We start from the raw sequence: 23,538 nt of genomic DNA, 5'->3' as shown, positions 1-23,538 counted from the left end.
GATTAACTCCAAATTTGTAATTTTATTTTAATTAAAATTAAAAAAAAATACAATATTATGTTTATTTTAGAGAATTATTGTTTTAGAGAAATAAAAATAAATATTTTGGATAGTTAATTTTAGTATTAATAAATAAATCATGTTTTCAGAGAAATTATTTTTGGAGAAACTATCTTTTATAGGTAACTACTAACAAAAATAATAATTGTATACTATTTTATGAAAATATTTATATTTTTATTTAATTACAATTATAAAAAATTTAATTACTGCTTTAAACTGTTATTGGTCAGACAATAAGATACTTGTGCACTAAACTTACCACATTGGTTGAAACAATTGCCTGCTGTGTCAAGCTGGTCGAGATGCTAAAACAAATATAAAAATGTGTTGATAATGCCAGAACATTGGCTATCATTGTTCATTGAAAACAACTTACAAATGGATTGCTTATAGTTGTCTATGTATATTAAACCGGCATAGAATAATTTTTTAACTAGGGTCATCAATTTAACGCATTCATTTTGTAGAATTAATTATTTGAAAAACAGTGTGTTATAATAATTAACAATCATGCCCATGACCCACATTATCGCAATTTACAAAGGTTTCAAATGTGGCTCATCCAATCAGATGTTAGAGCTGGTAGTGTTCGTTATGCGATACATCAAAGCAAATTTTTATCTCAGACTAGAGAGCAGCTGCTTGCTGAAAATCATATTTTATAATGTTGGTAAGCTTTTGAAGACCAATTTTTCTGTGACTGCACACCAATTGAATTCTATATTAACGTGGCAAGTTATGATGTTGCTTGTCAGATGTAAACAACTAAACTTTGTTTTCTCATTTTGCCTAACACACCTTAATAAGCTCTTATATTTTTTTTTGCATACAGGTTTCTTTGTTACTCTTATGTGTAAGCAAAGCAGTTCTTCCCACTTGATATGTTTCCATCAAATTGCTAATTTAATTTATGCAAAAAAAAAATCACAATATCACAAAAGCAATTTGTGAAGAAAGCAGTGTTTCCACCCCATGTATTCAAGGGAACGAAATTGTCACTTCTGGGAGAAGAATAGCAACTCTAGCTCTTTTATTACATTTAATAAATTACTTTTGAGTGCAGACAAAACATTTTTTTTTTTTTTATTGTTTGCTAACGATCAAACATGACAATGTCTTACAGTTGAAGACAGAAGTTTACATATACTTAGGTTGAAGTCATTAAAACTATTTTTTAATCACTCCACAGATTTCATATTAGCAAATAATGCTAAGTATGCAAGAATAAACAACATGGAACAACGTGGTCATCATACCGCTCAGGAAGGAGACACATTCTGCCTCCTAGTGATGAACATGGTTTAGTGCGAAAAGTGCAAATCAATCCCAGAACTACAGCAAAGGACCTTTGAAGATGCTGGAGGAAACGAGTAGACAAGTATCTATATCCACAGCAAAATTAGTTCTATATCGACATAACCTGAAAGGCTGCTCAGCAAGGAAGATGCCACTGCTCCAAAACCACCATAAAAAAAGCCAGACTACAGTTTGCAAGTGCACATGGGGACAAAGATCTTACATTTTGGAGAAATTTCCTCTAGTCTGATGAAACAAAATTTTAACTGTTTGGCCATAATGACCATCGTTATGTGTAGAGGAAAAAGGGTGAGGCTTGCAAGCCAAAGAACACATCCCAACCGTGAAGCAAATTGTTTTAGAGAAATAATAATATTATAGAAATAATAAAATTATTTTTTTTTTTATTTTGGATGGTTAATTTCCAAGTTTTCAAAGAAAGAATTTTATTTTTGGAGAAACTATCTTTCTTTTATGGGTCACTACAAATTCCTATGAGCTATGGATAGTAACCTTATTTGTAAAATCTAGTTTTGACCAGTTGGTCAAACCCATTTGCCCCTCAGTTGTGTTGTCATTTACAGAGGTGTAATTAGTAGATCTCTGCGTAGGCTGAAAGTTGTTTCCCTTCTTTTTTCAGATCACACAACAGACAGCCCTCAGATACTACAGATAAAACTCTTAGCCAAAGACTTGTCATGCCATATGGGAAAACGTAGAGATGTAATTTAGCACTACGTTCGCTAGATCTTTTGGAAGGATAAAAAGATCAGACTTTCTGTCTAATTTAACTCATATCAGTGTCAGTTCCATTGTCAGAGTCAGTTTCATTAAAGTGTAATGGTACACAGTAGGGCTAGATGATAAACAGTGGCGTTAGAAATCATCATATACCTTTGGAATACATATTTTTTGTCTAGCTTTGTTAAAATGTTTTGCCTTACAACATTCAAGTAATGAAAAAATCTCTACTAGATAAGTCTCTTCTAGTTTTGCACACCTAGATTGGGAAATATTAGCCAATGCTTCTTTGCAGAATTGTTTGAGTTCAGTTAAATTGCAGGGTGACATGTGATGGACTGCTCTCTTCAAGTCCATCCACGGGTTTTCTATTGGATTTCTGTCAGGGCTCTGACTTGGCCACTCAATGACTTTGACCTTCCTATACTTTAGCAACGGAGTTATTTTTTGGTGGTGTGTTTAAGGTCATTGTCGTGCTGAAAGGTGAACCACTTGCCCATCTTCAGTTGTCGAGCAGAGGGCCACAGAATGTGTGCATGTAGGATCCATGTCCCCTTCAATCCTGACCAATTGCCCTGTCCCTGCTGAAGAGAAACAACCCCACAACATAATGTTGCCACCACCATGCTTTACATTAGCAATGTTATGTTTTGGGTGGTTTTCTCCAAATATAACACTTGGAGTTAATTCCAAAAATGTCAATTGTTGAACCATATATCTGACCACATAACCTTTTGCCACATGTCATCACAATGCTCCAAGTGTTTTTTTGTTTTTTTTATTGATGTTTGTTTGTTTTTTGTTTTATCAAAGTGCAAATGATACTCAGTGTGGCACTTTTTCAGAAGAGGATTCTTCGTGAAAATATTGCAATGATTTTAATGAGCTTTTTATTTGGCTGTTAGTTTCCTAAAGACCTTCCGATTTAACTAGTCATCCATAGAAGTCTGCACAGATCTTGAAATGAAGCCCGAACCTGGCCCATACCACAGACTGTGTGACACGACCCAACCAGTCCCGTCAAATTTTGAGCCCAAACCTGACTCAGTCCCAAAATCACTCACACTTCTCTAAACAAGTACATTTCTACATTGTAGGCAACATTAAAAACAGTGTGATAACAGTAAATATAATACGTTTTAACAAAGAACAGCTTCTCAGTACACCAGAGTAAATCAGATCATGCTTCCCATTTAACAAGTAATAAACTATGCTGTGTGAGAAACAATCTGGAATCATGTGTAACAGTCATGAATAGGGTTGCCTCTTTTGAAGTTTTAAAATAAGGGACACTTAAGTGTGTGTGTGTGTGTGTGGAGGGGGGGTCACAGCTCCTAATCACATCCTCCAAAGTTTTAGCAATAAATGCGTTGAGTTAATATATGTTATTAATAAATGTTGTATATTCTTTCTCATATGCTAAAATTAGAACTTTCCTGACCCATGACTTATAAAAAAAAATACATAATTTATGTAAGTATATTTATTTAAAAAAATTGTTTTCAATTATTTGTCTTCTTTAGGTCTACATTTTGAATGGTTTATATGTAATTTTTAAAATGTAATTTTATTTGTTTATTTTTTCCTTCACCTGTACTTGTCTTTATGATTGTATTCATACATTGTTTGATCTTATTGAACATTTATATAAAAAAAACTCCACTATTTGTGGACTTTTCAGACGGTCCCTTACCCACAGGCAAATTTTCCAAATTATATCGATGTTAAATTGCCGATCTGGAACGATTTCACCGTGACCAGCTTAAAAACGGGACAAGTCATGTCCCACATTGGTTTAATAAAGGATGCATTTTATCTTTAAAAAGGGACGATCCCATATTTTATGGGACAGTTGGAAACCCTATGAGTCATGAATGGTAAAAATGGTAAATGGTCTACACTTATATAGCGTTTTTTTTTTTTTACCTTAGAGGTTACCAAAGCGTTTTATAATGTGACCCAATCACACACACACTCACACTCATACACTAATGGTGGCAGAGCTGCCATGCAAGGCGCTAGCCTGCCATTGGGAGCTACTTGGGGTTCAGTGTCTTGCCCAAGGACACTTCGGCATGTGGAGTCATGTGGGCCAGGAATCGAACCACCAACCCTGCGATTGGCAGCCGACCTACTCTACAACCTGAGCCACAGCCACCCGTTAAGTCCTCTTTTAAAAACAGCTAGATTCAGTGCAACAAATGAAACAGTGTCTCGAGATGTATTTAATGTATGTTCTTATTTAACTTAGCACAGTATTTTTTGAAATGCTGAGAAAATAGTGAGACACAGCACAAGGTTCAAAGACACCTGTCCATTGCGTATTTACAATTGAAACAATTGAAAAAGAGCACAGATATGCGCAAAAACACTTGTCTGCTCACTTGTGTCTGTAAGTGAGAGCACATGTGCGAAACAAGTTACATAGGTCTTTTTTTATTTATTTTTATTATTAATTAAAAACCTGAATACGAAATTTTATATATATATATATATATATATTAAAAAAAATACGTAATCAATTCATAAATCTTTGAGAACTTTTGAGGCCTTCACATGGCAGTTTATGCATTCAAATTTTTAGTAAAGAAACATATGCCGGTTAACATTGCTGTTTATTGTTTTATATATATATATATATATATATATATATATATATATATATATATATATATATATATATATATATATATATACACACACACACACACACCATTTACCCAAATAAATGGGTGGTACTGTTGCCTCACACTCCCCAGTTTGAGTCTCGGTTCAGCTAGGTCCTTTCTGTGTGGAGTTTGCATGTTCTTCCCATGTTCATGTGAGTTTCCTCCAGGTGCTTCAGTTTCCCCCACAGTCCAAGTGAGAGTGGTGTCCAGGGTGTTTCCTTGCCTTTGGCCCCAGAGATAGCTGGGATAGGCTCCAGCACTACCAGTGACCCTACATAGGACAAGCGGCTTTAAAAGATGGATGGATATTCAAATGAGATGAAGTAACTCTCATTTGTATATTATTTAATTCACTGGATTATCACAAAATAGGCAATTTAATATCTTAACCATTTATCATTGAATGTCCAGCAACAATAACTACATTGAGATAGTATACTGTCTATAAAGTTACTAAAGTTAAGATATTTGGCCATGCCATCCACATCTAGTGAAAAGTTGCCTATGTAGTCTGTATGCATGTGATCTGGTTTGCAAGTTTGCTCTTTGGGATGGGTCAAAATTGATGAGCCTGTCTTTATTCGTTTAGTAAAAAGGAAGGACACCAAATGAGATTCTTTATCTTGCTAACCGGATAGAAATAAGGTAGAACAAATAAGACTGGAAGCCACATTCAGAATGGAGAATAGAAGAGGAAGAGAAAGACAGGGGGAGGATTCCCTGACTCACAAGCATGCAATTTGAGAAGACACACAAAAGAGGCTAAACACACTGAAGTGTGGGCTGCTCAGAGTGATTGATAATTGGCTGTTATCCTGATTGATGAGCTAACCTGGTGTCCCAATAGAAGGACAGAGTAATTCTTGTGACTGGCAGAAGTTGAGAGCAGTACAATTTTATAAGATTGTAAAGAGGCTTCGACCCTCCTTCAGACATCACTTGGCCCAAAAGGAGCAACATAACCCAGTGCAATTTGAATTCCCTGAGCTGTATGGTAGTTTTGTTTTGTGTTATTCTAAAGGTTAAGTTTGAGGTCTACAAAATTAACTTTAGTTACTTTCTTAAAGGAATAGTTCACCCAAAAATGAAAATTCTCTCATTGACTTACCCTCATGCCATCCCAGATGTACAGTATATGACTTTCTTTCAGCAGAACACAAATGAAGATTTTTGGAAGATTATCTCAGCTCTGTAGGTACTTACAATGCAAATAAATGGTGATCAGACCTCTGTAATTCAAAAATTCTCCACTTTCACTTTTACACACTTAAAGTCCGGTTTAGCTTAAATTTCATATCTGAAAGTAACAGTGGAGATTTATAGTAAAAAAAGACTTACATTTTGATCATCTATCATATCACCTCTGAAGACATGGATTTAACCACTGGAGTCATATGGATTACTTTTATGTTTCCTTTATGTTATTTTTGGAGCTTTAAAGTTCTGGTCACCATTCACTTGCATTGTAAGGACCTACAGAGCTGAGATATTCTTCTAAAAATCTTGTTTGTGGGTAAATAATGCGAGAATGTTTTTGGGTGAACTATCCCTTTAACAGACGTTCCTGGTCTTATTGTGCACGATTCATTGGTTCATGTTATTCCATATAAAAACCTGTTGTATTCATAATATTTTAATCAAAATGTAATTAATTTCTTCTGGACAATTTTCCTTTTCAACTGATGCCACAAATGCCTCTTACTTTTCAACCCCTCCCACCTGACTTCATTCTGTTATGTAAATAACAGAGGTGCGGATATACATCAGACTAAGGAAGACCAATGGTTGGTGAATGGCATCTCATGTTGACTTTTTATCTCATGTTGAATATTAACTTCACTTACATTATCAACAGATGTGTCTGAAAATACAAATGTTATATGAGCAATATTCATTGCACATGAGTATCTTACCTACTACCTACACTGCAGCATATTTAGGTATTATATACTTGTGTTTATTTCTAAAGGTCATTCACACTCTCAGCATTTAAAATGCTGAAAGTTGGTAAGTCGATTTTGGGTTGGTTGCAATAAGTTGGTCTTTCTCAACATGATCACACAGGAAATCAGCATGTTGCCTCCGGATGTTCTGGTAACCTGAAGCTGACCCCATTCTACCGAATTACTTACAAGTGGCACCCCCATCAGCAGTGTTATTGGATTACACTAACAAGTATTAAATTACTGTAATCGAATTACTTTTAGGCACAAACAAATTGTGTAGTGCTTTACATTATAAATGATTGTAATCAGTTACTGACTTTTAATGAAAATAATTTAAGTACATTACTGTGGTTACAAATATTTCTAAAAATATATTATTTATGAGTAATACAATTAAAATGTGAATTCATATATTCTAATGTACGTCTGTTTGCCTTTCTGTGACAACTGAAATGTTCTCTTTAGAGAAGTAGTTAGTAATTTGAGGTGTATTATTTTTTTAGTACCTTGCCTATCAGACATTTTTGCATCAATTCAATTGTATTCAGCATTTCCTGTGGTGCTACTGAAAGTGCATTTTAAGCAAAGCAGCCTCATAGACATGGGCTGTGTCTCATTTGGAAGGCTGCATACTAGGTAGGACACGTCCTTCGAAGGCTGCAGTATACCGAGTGTCCTCCTCTGAACAAGTCTTGTTTAAATGAGACTGCCTTTGTAGGACAAAATAAAATGTAATGTAACACGGTTGCTATGACAGCACGCCACTCTTTAACAAGCGCAAGCGCTTTGAGTGAGAAGGGAACAAAGTCCCTCTGGAAGGGAATGTATGAGGTACATTTTAGGAGAGTTATAATGACGTAAAGAGAAAAGACAATAGATTTTACAGGTGTACATTTAGTCTAATACTTTATTTTAATTATATAATAATCATTATATATATATGATATACTTTGCACCCATCTACTGAGGTACTTCAACTTGGGAATTAACATTCCTTGCATTTGATCTTCATATTTACAGGCAAAGTGGCATAATTGTTTTTTTTTTTTTAATTTCCGTTGAAGCAAAGAATTGAGGGGTATGAGTGCCCACGAAGGATACGCCTCATGCATCCTCCGAATTCCCACGAAGGAAGGTCGCATTCGAAGGCTGCATTCGGAGTGTCCTACTCGCTTTTCTGAAACGAGACAGCCTCGATGATGTATGTGGCTGACAAATGTGACCTCTGAAGGACGCAGCCTTCCAAACGAAAAACAGCCATGGGTTCTGGTCCCAATGGACACCAGGAAGTGCTCATGTTTACATAAACAATGGTTACTCGAAAGGCAGTTAGGTTTAGGTTTGGGGTTTAAGTTAGGGTAGAGGGTTAATAAAATATGCATCATGTTGACTATTGCATCAACTAAAAATACAGCTCGCTTTTGGAGTTGCTCTGTGGACATTTGACATGGAAACTGAAGCTCACACATGGTCATACGTTCACTTCCAGTATAGGCCACTGGGGGGCAAAGTTTATAATTTCGGTAAGCACAGACTGATTTAAGCTGTAGACCTTTTGACCTACTGTCAAGCTCACCATACAAATATCTTACTCGACTGTAATATCCAACTATTTAGGAAGTGGATCCCATGAGCTCTTGTGTCCATGCTCTCATTGGTAGTCGCCATAGTGCATCAATGCGCATACATTTCTTTTGTGTTTATTCTGCTACACTTGACAAATACAATTTTGAAATTTTCTCCAAGGTTTGTCCTTTTTTATTCTGATTTAGCACCAATATCAGTCACAAAGACTTCTATTAATATTTAGTTTAAAAAGTAGAACACACCATTTTTTCAGAGGTCCTATTTGTCCTCTATTTGTTTATAGAAAACACACATATGCCATAAAATCTGGCTCATGGCACAGTAGAAACATTAGACAGGCAAGAGGGAGATGCTGCATGAATTATGGATAAGGCTGCAGAGTAGTGTCTCGAGCAAAGGCTCATGGGTAAAATTATTGAGTTGCACTCCTACTTTAAGCAGAGCCAGGTGTGGTTTGGTTATGTATGTGTGTGAATATGTCAGGCTGTTATCTCAATACCATCCTATAAAAACCTGGTTACTGTTAAAGTAATAGACTTACATAATGTTGGAACAGAGTGAAAACATTCAGTGATCTTCTGTAATAGGCTCAGTTTAGAACTCAAAAACCTGAAGCTTTAGAACTTGAAAATAAAAAAGCACCATAAAGTAGTCCATATGTAATATTTGTCTAAAAATCAACTGTAGTTCTCAAATCTCATTTAAGCTCACGTTCATTTGAAATATGCCACTCCTCTCAAATTTAATTTGGTCATGTGCATAAGCAAATTGGACTCACCGAGATTCGCATCAGGTTTGATATCAGTGAAAAAATGCTTTTCGTGTTTTTCATAACCAAACTTAATATGGAAAGTTTGAGTATGCAGATGTAACACCTGACCAGAGGTCACTAGGAGTTTAAGAGGCTTTTATTTTAAAGTTTTGTGTTTACCTTCTTGTGCCTCTGTTCCTGGTTCCTGTGCTGATTGTTCCCAGCTGTATCTCGTTTACCTTGTTTGCCCCAGTGTATATACAATGTCCTTGTGATTGCTCAGTCTTTATCAGTTTTTGTTTCTGTTTACCTTCATGGATGTAACATTTGATTGTTTCCTGTGTTTTACAATTTTTGTATCTGGACCCGTTTTCTTATTAAATATTAGCTGCACTTAGATCCTGCTCTTTTGACTTCTTCCTGCAATCGTTGCAGCAGAAGTGTGAATGATATTTGAGAGCTATAGCAAAGGGGAAGATGATCAATTAATAACAACTTAAGTCTCTTTAGTGTGGTCTGTGTCACACAGCTATTGAATGGTTTAAAATGAAAACTTAAAATACAGCCCACCAGTCATATGGACTTTAGCTCTTGTTGTATGGCAAAGATCAGCTTGGACATTCTACCTAACTACATTCTACTTTTTTTCTGTGTGTATGTGTATGTACACTCACCTAAAGGATTATTAGGAACACCATACTAATACTGTGTTTGACCCCCTTTCGCCTTCAGAACTGCCTTAATTCTACGTGACATTGATTCAACAAGGTGCTGAAAGCATTCTTTAGAAATGTTGGCCCATATTGATAGGATAGCATCTTGCAGTTGATGGAGATTTGTGGGATGCACATCCAGGGCACGAAGCTCCCGTTCCACCACATCCCAAAGATGCTCTATTGGGTTGAGATCTGGTGACTGTGGGGGCCATTTTAGTACAGTGAACTCATTGTCATGTTCAAGAAACCAATTTGAAATGATTCGAGCTTTGTGACATGGTGCATTATCCTGCTGGAAGTAGCCATCAGAGGATGGGTACATGGCGGCCATAAAGGGATGGACATGGTCAGAAACAATGCTCAGGTAGGTCATGGCATTTAAACGATGCCCAATTGGCACTAAGGGGCCTAAAGTGTGCCAAGAAAACATCCCCCACACCATTACACCACCACCACCAGCCTGCACAGTGGTAACAAGGCATGATGGATCCATGTTCTCATTCTGTTTACGCCAAATTCTGACTCTACCATCTGAATGTCTCAACAGAAATCGAGACTCATCAGACCAGGCAACATTTTTCCAGTCTTCAACTGTCCAATTTTGGTGAGCTCTTGCAAATTGTAGCCTCTTTTTCCTATTTGTAGTGGAGATGAGCGGTACCCAGTGGGGTCTTCTGCTGTTGTAGCCCATCCGCCTCAAGGTTGTGCGTGTTGTGGCTTCACAAATGCTTTGCTGCATACCTCGGTTGTAACGAGTGGTTATTTCAGGCAAAGTTGCTCTTCTATCAGCTTGAATCAGTCGGCCCATTCTCCTCTGACCTCTAGCATCAACAAGGCATTTTCGCCCACAGGACTGCCGCATACTGGTGTTTTTCCCTTTTCACACCATTCTTTGTAAACCCTAGAAATGGTTGTGCGTGAAAATCCCAGTAACTGAGCAGATTGTGAAATACTCAGACCGGCCCGTCTGGCACCAACAACCATGCCACGCTCAAAATTGCTTTCCCATTCTGACATTCAGTTTGGAGTTCAGGAGATTGTCTTGACCAGGACCACACCCCTAAATGCATTGAAGCAACTGCCATGTGATTGGTTGATTAGATAATTGCATTAATGAGAAATTGAACAGGTGTTCCTAATAATCCTTTAGGTGAGTGTATGTGTGTGCGTGTATTTATCACTTTGTGGGGAACAAATGTCCCCATAAGGATAGTAAAACCCGAAATTTTTGACCTTGTGGGGACATTTTGTTGGTCCCCATGAGGAAAACAGCTTATAAATCATACTAAATTATGTTTTTTGAAAATGTAAAAATGCAGAAAGTTTTCTGTGAGGTTTAGGTTTAGGGGTAGGTTAGGTTTAGGGGATAGAATATAAAGTTTGTACAGTATAAAAACCATTATGTCTATGGAAAGTCCCCATAAAACATGGAAAAACTATGTGTGTGTGTGTGTGTGTGTGTGTGTGTGTGTGTGTGTCTCTGTGTGTGTGTGTGTGTGTGTGTGTGTGTGTGTGTGTGTGTGTGTGTGTGTGTGTGTGTGTGTGTGTGTCAGGCAAGAAAGAAAATTCAGGTTTTGGTGTAAATGTTGACAGAATAGTAATTTTGAGGGTGAACTATCCTTTGAATTCCCAGTGCAGCACAAATCCTTTTTTCTATTCATCTGTTGTCACTTGTCATTTTTATTCAAATGATAAATATTTTTCTGACATTGCAGCTTCAGCAGATGTTATTGTTATTTTTATCATGACACTTTTTATCACGACACTTTAACAGATGCTTTTGCCTTCTATCATGTGCTGTTTATTTGAGGGGTCCAATTATGGTTTTGTTTTGTGTCTGTGTTGTTTTTATTTGAGCGGAAATTAATTGCCTTTGTTTCTGAGGCTTTTGTCAGGCCAGCCATCTCTGGCATTACCTCATCGATCTCTCCTGTTACCCAAACCAGAGAAAACCCTAAAGAATGCATAAGAGGTGGGGGGGTCATCGGCGTTTGCAGTCACGCTGCATTGGCTCTTGGCTCACCGTTGCAGCAGATGCTGCTTTTCTCTCCACATCACAAAAGCTTTTTTCCCCTCCTATTTCTTTAGTATATGAATGAAGCCTTGAGGGAACACAGCCTTGAACCTCACCTCAACAAACCAGGCTGGTGTTTTCATTGCTTTTGCGAATAGATTATTCTAAGCTTTTCTGATTCACAAGGTCCCTGCACGGTGTTCACTGCTTCCTATACACAATCAGAAGGGGTTGTTTTCAGATGTTACTTCATTTGACAAAATGTGCTCAGTTAGATTGCCTTGCAATGTCATTACCCTAATTTCATATACAGTAATATCTAAAAATATCTATTGGAATCTTTAATGAGAATACATTTGTTTTAAATATATATATTTTAACTGTTTTCTAACCCATGGTCATGATAATTGTATTGTAATGGTTGCATCTCTTGAGCTGCGGTTTGAAATCTCAAAGGAATAGTTCACCCAAATTATATTTTTCTCACCCTAATGTAATTCCAATCCTATGCGACTTTGTCTCTTTAGTATAATGCAAAAGGAGACATTTTGAAGACTGTGATCCATGCTATTACATGTTATTACAATGAACAAGAACTGCAGCTTTTCAGCTTTAATAAAGATGCCCTAAAAGTGTCATATAAGGTCCCCATATGACTTATGTACTACAGTAGAATCCATCAATTGATCAGACTCAAACAAACAATTCAATCAAAAATCAGACACTACTACATCTATCTAGAGCAGAAGTGTAGATTTTCAGTGCATAACAATTTACATTTTGGTCCATTTCTATTAAAATTCTACAAAGCTATCAGAAAATTTCAATTTTGAATGGACTACTTTTATTATTATTTTATGCTGTTTTTACATTCTTTTTTAATCTAGAATGATTTAGTAACTGCATCGAAAAAAGCCTTCAAAATTTCTCCTTTTGCGTCCTGAATACCCCTAGTCTCTCTCTCTCTCTCTCTCTCTCTCTCTCTCTAGTGATTCATTAGAAACAGGTAGGAGTATCCTAAGACAATTGACAGCTAATGGGTTTCCCAGAGCTCCTGCACAACAATCCCCTCATCTTTTCTTCCCTGTGTTTTTCTTCTCTTTTTTTTCCCACTCTAGCATTTAGAAGTCGAGTGGAGGTCCCACTGTGAGGCAGCAGAAAACAGCTCAACTGCACAGGATGTTAACAGGCTGTTGTTCAGCGATAGTCTCGCCCTGTCCTCAGCAGTGGTGTGGAGGAGATGTTTTCCCGTGGGTCTGTGCCAGGGTGGTGGCTCTGTTAGCAGATGTTCCCTTAATGTTATTGCTGTCTAGGAGAAACAATTATGATACTGTGTTTAATAGCCAAATTCCAGATGAAGAACTATTATACCCATTATCCTGAAGACAGATTCTCCAGTCAGTGAAATTAAAAACAAAAAAAAAGTCAGCAGGGACTGCCTACTCATATAATGCATCAATTCATCAAGCCAGTCTCCTTCACCCTCTCAAAATGTTAATATTTAGCAATTAACTTTACAGTTTTTACCTTTCTCTTTTTGTATATTTTCATATACTTGAATAAAATACTTTTTGTGATTCAGCTGAGAGCATGTTGGTTTGGTTCATGGCTAAGAACTCTTTATTATTTGATTTTTTTTCAAAGCCTTATGGAGAAACTGAATGGGAAACATACTTCTGGAACCAACCCAATCTCATGAGTTTAACCAGATGGCAACATTGTAAAAATAAATTATACAAGTTTTCTCGTACAGAAATGACGACTCTTATTCCCACATAGAAAAATCAACCAATCAATGAACACAAGTGTCAAATCAATAAATACATCTAATCCCTAACCCCAAACCTAACCCATGAAGTCTATCCTCTACCCAAAACCCGAAACATAAATCTAACCCTGATTTTAATTTTTAATCTGTCAAGAAGTGACCACTTTCTGTGTTTCTGTGCTTTCCCATACGATTAAGTGAAGTGAATAGGAACTGAGGCTGTCATGAGCATAAAAGTAATCCATACAATTCTTGCATTAGGCTTGGGTTACAAGTCCACTAATGCAATACGATATCTTTCAAATCTGGTGTATTCAAATCTTCCACTTACAAACATGCAAAGACTGTTTTGCTTTCATACACATTTAGCAGGAAGCCCTGCTTAGAAAATAACTTGTACTCAAACTTCACTGGTTGTCATACGTATGGGTAATGTGGAAATCTTCACAGTGGGAGATTTGAAATCTTGAGCATGATACATTTTGGTTCACCACAGTTTGCATACACTTAAGTGGGTATAATAACAAAATAACTTTTGTGTTCCAAGGAAGAAAGAAATACAAAAGTTTGTAATGATACAAGGAAATGTAAATATAGACTCTTTGCATATATTGAATGTTTTTTGCCAATAAAAGCCTTTAAAAATTATGAAATGCTTATCATTGTTTTTCTGTATACCATAGACACATGTGATAAAATAATCTACAAATACTGAAGCAGCAAACTTTGCAAAACACAAAATGTATGTCACTGACAATACTGCTGGCCACGGCTGCAAACAAAGTCCAGCAGTAAGTCCCACATCCCTGGACTGCCCTCGCCTGCAGCCAGGCACAATGCAGCTGGCATTTAGCCTCAGACTTCCAAGCACCTACAGCATACAACATGACCCTTAAATGGAGTCTCCTGCTTATCAGATGTTTCCCCAGTAATACCCGAGTAATCTTACACATCCACTCAAGAGTTTCTGAAGAGATCTCAACAATGTCTTAAATTGTGCCAAGATTTGCCAGGATACCAAAGTCGGCAATCACATTTCATAAAAACTGAAACTTCTCTTATCTAATTCTTCCAAGACCAAATTGTGTGTTTATTTGCTATGTTTACCTATTCTAATTGATCCAAAGGAGTTTTAGAAGAAACATCTGAGACTTGAAATTTAACTCCAAATCTCCTGAGCAGCGCGATGGGGGGGGTGTTCGCTGTCCACAAAACGGACCACAAAACGGCGCTGCGATATGCAGAAAGTTCTGCAGCACCGTTTTGTGGTCCATTTTGCATAACGCGCCGGGTCATTTTAGTTTTTCGTCGCCCATTCAGCCTTTTTCACGGCAAACCCTCCGGTCCGCTCGGTTCCCCCGATGGCCAGTCCACCCCTGATTGGCCCCAAAGTGCGTCGGCCCACCCGGAAAATGCCCGGTATGCCAGATTACCTGTCCAACCCTGCTCTGGGTAGAATAGTGACTGCCCAACACTTCTGTGTAATAGCAACTACTGGGTTTCTCTCTTTCTCTTTAGTTCTTTGGTTCGATCCCCACAGCCACCACCATTGTGTCCTTGAGCAAGGCACTTAACTCCAGGTTGCTCCGGGGGGATTGTCCCTGTAATAAGTGCACTGTAAGTCGCTTTGGATAAAGCGTCTGCCAAATGCATAAATGTAAATGTAAATATAATGAAGGTCAAATTTCTGAGGTGACGTGACCCCAGCCTGAGACTAGGTTGCGTGACTCCTGTAATAGTGCACTTCCCATCATCTTCCCAACAACTCAGATGAACACAGATGTCACAAAGCTTTTACATTAGTTATACTTTATACAGTGACACTTTTTGACACTTAAACATGTATGAATGAATTTCATGGCATTAGATAACAAAAAATTCAAAGTGGAATCTGAAAACAAATGATTCTAGACCTTTTCCCAGAACTAATTATACCTTTCTGAGATACTTTTTGCAATTACTTTTACCCAGCTGGTCTCAAAGTAATTTTTAGTGGATGTATGAAATCAGTTACCCCCAAGTTCACACATGTGTCCTATCAGAGTAACCACATGTGTAGCTCACCACAGTAACTACAGTACAGACATTAAAGAGATAGTTAAAAAAACGAATCTTATTATTTACTCACCCTCAAATCATCCCAGATGTGTATGACTTTATTTTTTCTGCAGAATACAAATAAAGATTTTTATAAGAATATCTCAGCTCTGTTGGTCCATATAATGAAAGTGAATGGTGGCCAGACCTCCGAAGCTCCAAAAATCACTTAAAGGAAACTTAAAAGTAATCCATAAGACTCTTCAGAAGATGTTTTCAGAAGCTTTTGGATAGATGTGCGTGAGAAACAGAACAATATTTAAGTCCTTTTTTACTACAAATCTCCACTTTCACTTTCCCAACTTGTGCAATGATAAAATACTATTTATTTATTTTTATGCACAATTTACACCATGATGACTGTAAAGGTATACTTCTTTTTTGCACGTTCCGGATCACCTTGTGCCCGGTTGACCGTGCTGACCACACTTCAACTGCTTTGTGACACTTTTACAGTCAATGGCAATTTTACAGCTCATGCGCAGACGATGCGCACAGACATGGGCTGCTTGCACGCTTGTAGCGCAATAAGTGTATTTGCTATTGCACTTAAATAATTTAAAGGAAAAAATTATGTTTAAAAGGTTCAATCTTATTATACAGGGATTATTTATTCATAGTTTTATATCATTGCTGCAATTCCATTATTCACCAGTAGATGACAACCGCACCAAGCTCAGTCATGTAGCTACGCTCACGTGAAGTCTCGCGTGAATTCCCAAAAGTGAGACTCTGCGTGAACAGTTTGCATGCTGAAATCAGAGTGTTGCCTAAAACGGCTATTTTCTTTAGTTTGCAGAAAATAAAACAATTAAATATGTAGCCCCCTGTGTGAGTAAATGTACATGCTGGGAAGCACTGCACAAGTCAAGAACATCTAGGCGGCGCACGGTCAAGCCGTGCTGATGTGCTGATGATGCAGATTGCGTCACATACTGTGTGAGGCGGGATCTGTAATGTGCACACCCAAAGTATTTGTAATTGGCCTTAAGACAAATAGGCCTATTACAGCTTCATTTTATGTTATAGCATAGTATTTTTGTAAAGCTGCTTTGAAACGATGTGTGTTGTGAAAAGCACTATACAAACGAAAATGTCCCGACTTGATAATTTTGCAATCTAATGCAATGACTTTCAGATATTTTTTTAAGTATGGCTTGAGTGTCAATATACTTTTTGGGGCCACTTTACATTAGTATCTCTCTATTCTACCAAATAACATTGTAAAGTTAACTGAACGTTAATTGTTGAAGCAAACTGCAGCAAGAGATGACTTCATTGGTGTGTGTGGAGATGCTGTTTTAATGGCCCTGGGCTGTGGGAGGCTTATGAGATCACTGAATCTCTCCAGGAGTTGTGAAGCCACATTACCAGCAGACTCCATTTGTCATAAAAATAAGCCGTTTCCTTTAGCAGTCATGTGTTTTCTCTGGCAGTGCCATTATGGCTTTGGCTGCCTGCCCAGCCTCATTTAAAGCTGCTTGTTGTGTCAGCCGTCCCTTCAGCATTTGAACAGAGGCAGTGATAGCAGCCACAGGGTCAGCGGGATGGCACGCTCCAGACTTTGAACCCAAATTACCATGTGTATGCATGCTAACATGTGTGCAGAATGTTTGTGAATATGCATGTAGACCTAAACAAATAAAGTTTCTTTAATGGATTCAATTAGGGTTCAAAATGTGTTTAATTAGGTTCAGCAAAGAACACTCTTCTTAACTAGAACCATTTTTGCTGCATACATTAGCTCATTTATGTTCCATCCAAAGTGACTTCGAAGTGCATTCAAAATATACATTTCATCAGAACATGGATTCTCTTGGAATTAAATCAATGAACATTTTGTGGCCCAAACAATCTGTGCCGAACCAACATGTTCATGTTAAAACATATGTTGGGGGTATCATTTTCATTTCATTTGAAATCAGCAACATTTATACATAGTGTTTAATATTTAATCTGTTGTTTATCTGTCTATAATCTGTCTGTATACATCCTGCACTGCTAAATGTATGTTTTTAGTCAAGTTAAGTAATTTTGATTTGTATAGCGCCTTTAACAACACACATCGTTTCAAAGCAGCTTTACAGAAAATCATGCTTTAACAGACAATAAAACTGTAATACTGTATCTATAAAGTCATCATTGTGTAATTTGATTAAATATGATTATGAAGTGTGTATACAATAAGTAATTAAATAATAATTGTATTTAGAACCCCTTGTGAGCAAGCCGAAGGCGACTGTGTCAAGGAACACAAAACTCCATAAGATGTTGATTAATGGAGAAAAATAACCTTGGGAGAAACCAGACTCACTGTGGGGGCCAGTTCCCCTCTGGCTAAACAGCACGAATATAATGCCAGTATTAGCTATTTGTGTGCAGTGCAAGTCATGGTTTAAGATTAGTAAACTAAGTAAGTGTTAAGGGTCAGTGTTTAAAAAAAAAAAAGAATGTATGAACTTTAAGATTAATAACTAATTTCTTTGAAGTCCAACCTGGATTTACTGCAGAAGATCACAATGATGCATTGTCCTTCGTTAGTTGGCTGATGAAGGCTTTTGCTGGTAGTTAATGGATAATCTATGTATTCCATTTCAAGAGTGTAGTCCATCAATAAAAAATGTCAAGGTGAAAATCACCGATCACAGTCACCTGGCATCCACCATAACACATCCTGCACAAGTTTCATTATAACACATTCAACATTTGCCACATCAAGTGTAATAACACAGGTTTGACGTCAGAGATTCACTCTCAAGTGTTGTGACCGATTACAACGACCTCAAGTTCGGATGTACGTGTATTTTCGAATGAGATGTGCCTGTAGAATCAGGATGACACAGGATCAGGATGCCTTCATGGAGGGGGAATATTTTTACTGATTAAAACTTTCAGTTTCACTCTATTAATTTTTGCTACTCACACAATGTGTTTGGTTTAGAATATTATTGTAGTGCACTTTAAAAAATAAATTATTGTGACTGTACTTTATATGCTTGTTACGTCTTTGCTATGGTTGAGAACTGGTTAGGTTTAGGCATGAATGTGCGGTTTGGTGCTTCAAAATATCTATAAATAGTGTAATGAATTTCAAATTATGAATATCTGAGCGTCTCTTTCATGTTATTGCTGATTATTGGTTAGGTTTAGAAATGGGGTTGGGTTATATATGATTGTATAATATAATATCTGCACAAGTGTCAAAATTGGAGGCTTAGGGAATGAGAATGGTTTGGTATGCTAATTGCTCATTTTTATGAATTTTTTGGAGGCAAGTGGCTTATTTTGAACTTGTTTTTCCAGACCAGATTGCTTGCGTCTCTTGTGAGATCTGGCAATGATGAAATTGGTATTTCACCCACCCCAGTGCAGAGTACTGTCATTTTAAAAAGAACGTTATTAACCATTCTTTTATTTTGTTCTAACTGGTAACCATTTGGAAAGGAGGCTGCTGAACTTTTGAACCGGAACAAAAAAATACAGTTTTTGCTCAGAAAGAACCGAAATGGAAAAACATTTAGTTTGTAGTTCCTGGGGATAAACATTTAGTTTATTTGTCTTTCAAGACACAGTATATTCATGTTTTTGTTACAGTATTTCAGGTTTTGTAAGGCATAAGTGATTTCCTTTCTCAGTCAAACTCTATTGAACCATAATTTGATTCAAATCCATCACATTTGAAATGAGTGCTACGTTTTCAGACTCAAATGAGGCCTAATCCCAGACTGTCAGAGGGTTTTCATGGATATTCACCATTTAAATTGGATTTTAGTTATAGACTTAATACTGTTAATCTTTAATAGACAGTAATGACTCTTGCTGTGCACTGTTTGTATTTTAACTCAAATTGGGAATGTTTTTGTTAGTTTTGTAAGGGACATGATATATTTGAATTCATGAATTATCTTACAGTTTGTTTATATGTCTTATATTCCTCAGATATTCCCATGAAGATATGTTATTATGCCTCATTCATAGATAGATTAGGGTGTATGTATGTTTTTATGGTTGTCTTTGGTGTAATTTTATCTTCTCAAGTTTATTCCTGTCATTGATTTAGATATTCAGTCATTAAAGAAAAGTGCAATAACATGTAGATGAAAATAGAACATATACACTGGTGGCCAAAAGTTTGGACAATGTACAGATTTTGCTCTAATGGAAAGATTGGTACTTTTATTTACCAAAGTGGCATTCAACTGATCACAATGTATAGTCAGGACATTAATAACATGAAACATTACCAAGGCAATGTCCTTTTTTAAACTACTTCAAAGGGTTCTCATCAAAAAATCCTCCATGTTGCAGCAATGACAGCTTTGCAGATCCTTGGCATTCTAGCTGTCAGTTTGTCAGATACTTTCACCCCACGCTTCCTGTTGCATTTGCCATTGTGGACACTCTTTTCCAAATAGCTGCTGTCCAATGTTGCCCAGTTTAACATTTTCTTTTTGTTTTTCTGTTTCAAAAGTGGTGTCTTTGCAATTCTCCCATAAGGTCTGCACCCCTGAGTCTTCTTTATACTCTTGTACATGGAACTGGTGTTGAGTGGGTAGAATTCAATGAAGCTGTCAGCTGAGGACATGTCTCATCTCAAACAAGAGATTCTGATGTACTTATCCTCTTGTTTAGTTGTACATCTGGCCTTCCACATCTCTTTCTGTCCTTGTTAGAGCCAGTTGTTCTTTGTCTTTGAAGACTGTAGTGTACACTTTTGTATGAAATCTTCAGTTTTTGGCAATTTCAAGCATCGTATAGACTTCATTCCTCAAAACAATGATTGACTGATGAATTTCTAGAGAAAGTATTTTTGTATTTGCAATTTTTGACCTAATAATGACCATAAGACATGCCAGTCAAGGTGGCAACTCAACAAAGACAACAATAAGCTTCATTTAACGAACCAAATACCTTTCAACTGTGTTTGATATAATGACAATGATTTTCTAGTACCAAATTAGCAATTTAGCATGATAACTCAAGGATAAGATGTTGGAGTGATGGCTGCTGTTAGTTGGGCCTAGATTTGATCAAAAATGACTTTTTTCAAATAGTGATAGTGGTGTTTTTTACACAAGTAATGTCGTGACTGTACTTTGTGATCAGTTGAATGCAACTTTGGTGAACTAAAGTACCAATTTCCTTCCAAAACAGTCAAATCTGTACATTATTCCAAACATTTTGCTGCCAGTGTAGCTAACTACATTTCCAATCAAATCAAATCCCTTTACAGTCACTCAACACAATAACAGAACACAATATTTAATATACACATTTAATATACAATATACAGTATACACAAAATAAGAAGACTGCATACAAACAAAAATACAATAATATACAGTATACACCAAATTAGAAGACTGTATACAATAATGGAAGTAAATGTGTAGTGTTGTGTTGTGTTGACATTCAGCTGTCGGTTGATAGTCAGTTGCCAGTGTGTTATAAAGTGAAGTATAAAATGAGGGTCCAGTATGTGGCTAATAAAGTGCTGTGCTGATATATGTATCATGAGCGAGTTCAAAAGTCTTATTGCTTGGGGGAAGAAGCTGTCATGAAGTCGGCTGGTGTGAGTCCTGATGCTGCGATACCGCCTACCTGATGGTAGCAGTGCGAGCAGACCATGGCTCGGGTGACTGGAGTCTCTGATGATACTCTGAGCTTTTTTCACTCACCACCTGGTATAGATGTCCTGGAGGGAGGGAAGCTCACCTCCGGTGTTGTTTCTGGCAGTTCGCACAACCCTTTGCAGGGATTTGCGGTTGAGGGCAGAGCTGTTGCCATACCAGACAGTGATGCAGCCAGTCAGGATGCTCTCTACAGTGCTGGTGTAGAACCCTGTGAGGATGTGGTGGTTCATTCCAAACTTCCTCAGCCATATCAGGAAGAAGAGGCACTGGGGAGTCTTCTTAACAATGGCCTCAGTGTGGACGGACCATGTGAGTTCCTCTGTGATGTGGACACCGTGGAACTTGAAGCTGCTGACTCCCTCCACCGGTGCTCCATTGATGGTGATGGGGCTGTGTTCACTGTCTTTTCTCCTGAAGTCCACCACAAACACCTTGGTCTTACTGATGTTGAGGGAGAGGTTGTGCTCCTGACAACAGCATGTCAGAGTGTGCACCTCCTCTCTGTAGGCTTTTTCATCATTGCCAGTGATCAGACCTACCACCATCGTATCATCAGAAAACGTAATGATGTCATTGGAGCTGTGTGTTGCCAACAGACATGTGTGTACAGGGAATACATTAGTGGGCTCAGAACACAGCCCCGTGGGGCTCCAGTGTTGAGGGTCAGTGATGAGGAGATGTTGCTGTCCATTCTAACCACATGGCATCTGCTTGGCAGTAAGTCCAGGATCCAGCTGCACATTGAGCTCTTTATGTCCAGAGCCTGGAGTTTCACATCGAGCTTGGAGGGCATTATGGTGTTGAATGCTGAGCTGTTGTCTACAAACAGCATTCTGACATATGTGTTCCTTTTTTCCAGGTGGGAGAGAGCAGTGTGTAGTGTAGATGCAATGGCATCATCAGTGGAGTGGTTGTTGTGGTATGCAAACTGCAGTGAGTCCAGTGAGGCAGGCAGCACAGAGCAGAAGTAACCTCCACCTAAGGATGCTTTTTATTTAATTTTTATTATAAGATAAAAGTAAGAAAGTTAAATATGATATAAATATAATTTTTTGCAGGTAGTTGTTTTTGTTTCCAAATTCTTTAAGCAAAGAAACTGGTCTATTTGCATTTATTACTGACTTTAAAGCATGCAATCATAGATGTGTTGCTGATAAATAATGGAATTATCCTGCTGAGGGTCAAGAGAATCCCTTGTAGTCATGACCTGGCTTTAATTTTACTACATCACTCACTTTACACTTTGGAAAGCAGCAGGGATGTTCACATCATACAGATAAGATAAGAGCATTGGGAATGCCGCCCCAAACCTCCCTAAAACACATATACATGGAAAGACTCCTTCACTTCTTCATCCATTAGAGAAACTTTTCCACCTGTTTTTCTTCTGAACATTTGTATTTTAAAGACAAAGGATGTGTACTATGTATATGCATTTATATATGTACCAAGTGAAGACTGATATGGAAATAGTGCAAAATAGTTGCCTTTCCCTTGTTGATTTGTGCCAGGCGTGTCTCGTTTCTTGTCTTGTTAACATTAAGATCAAAAAGAAATAGTTTACTGAATCTGGTGTGGAAGAACTTGACTGGCATGCACAAAGCCTAGACCTACTTCACTGAACATCTTTGGGATGAATTGGAACACTGAAAGCGACCCAGGCCCCATTCTTTCAGACACAAATTCATCATGGGTAAGGCACTGATGTTGGGCGATGGGGCCTGGCTTGCAGTCAAAGTTCCAATTCAGCCCAAAGTTTTTCATTGGGATTCCTGTCTGGGTTTTGTGTAGGCCAGTCAAGTTCATTCACAACAGAATTGTGTCTTTTTGGACCTCACTCTGGGCACGTGGCAATTGTCATGCTGGAAAAAAGAAAAAAGGGCCTCACTAAACTGCTGCAATTTGTATTTTTATTTATTTATTTTTTTCACATTTTAGTGGCTGCTTTTATTAATTATTCGGTCCAAGTTATCCATTTCAAAAACGTAATTATTTTTAAATAATATTTTAGTTTTGTAATTAAATAAATTCATATGTTGGCACAATTATATTTTTGTCTACAAAACTAATTTCATACTTTATAATTTCATTTTAAAAGCATACGCCTTCAGATCAAAAGTTTAAGGCCATTTCAGGCAAGTAACCCCAAACTTTTGAACGGTAGTGTATTTTATTGATACGGTTTATTCTCTCCATAGACATAATTCATTTTATACTGTATGAACTATCGATTCTATCCCTTAACCCTAACACTACC

The sequence above is a fragment of the Xyrauchen texanus genome, chromosome 2 (assembly GCF_025860055.1).
Source record: "Xyrauchen texanus isolate HMW12.3.18 chromosome 2, RBS_HiC_50CHRs, whole genome shotgun sequence".
NCBI lineage: Eukaryota > Metazoa > Chordata > Actinopteri > Cypriniformes > Catostomidae > Xyrauchen > Xyrauchen texanus.
The sequence above is the reverse complement of the archived record's forward strand: the minus strand, read 5'-3'. Positions refer to the sequence as shown.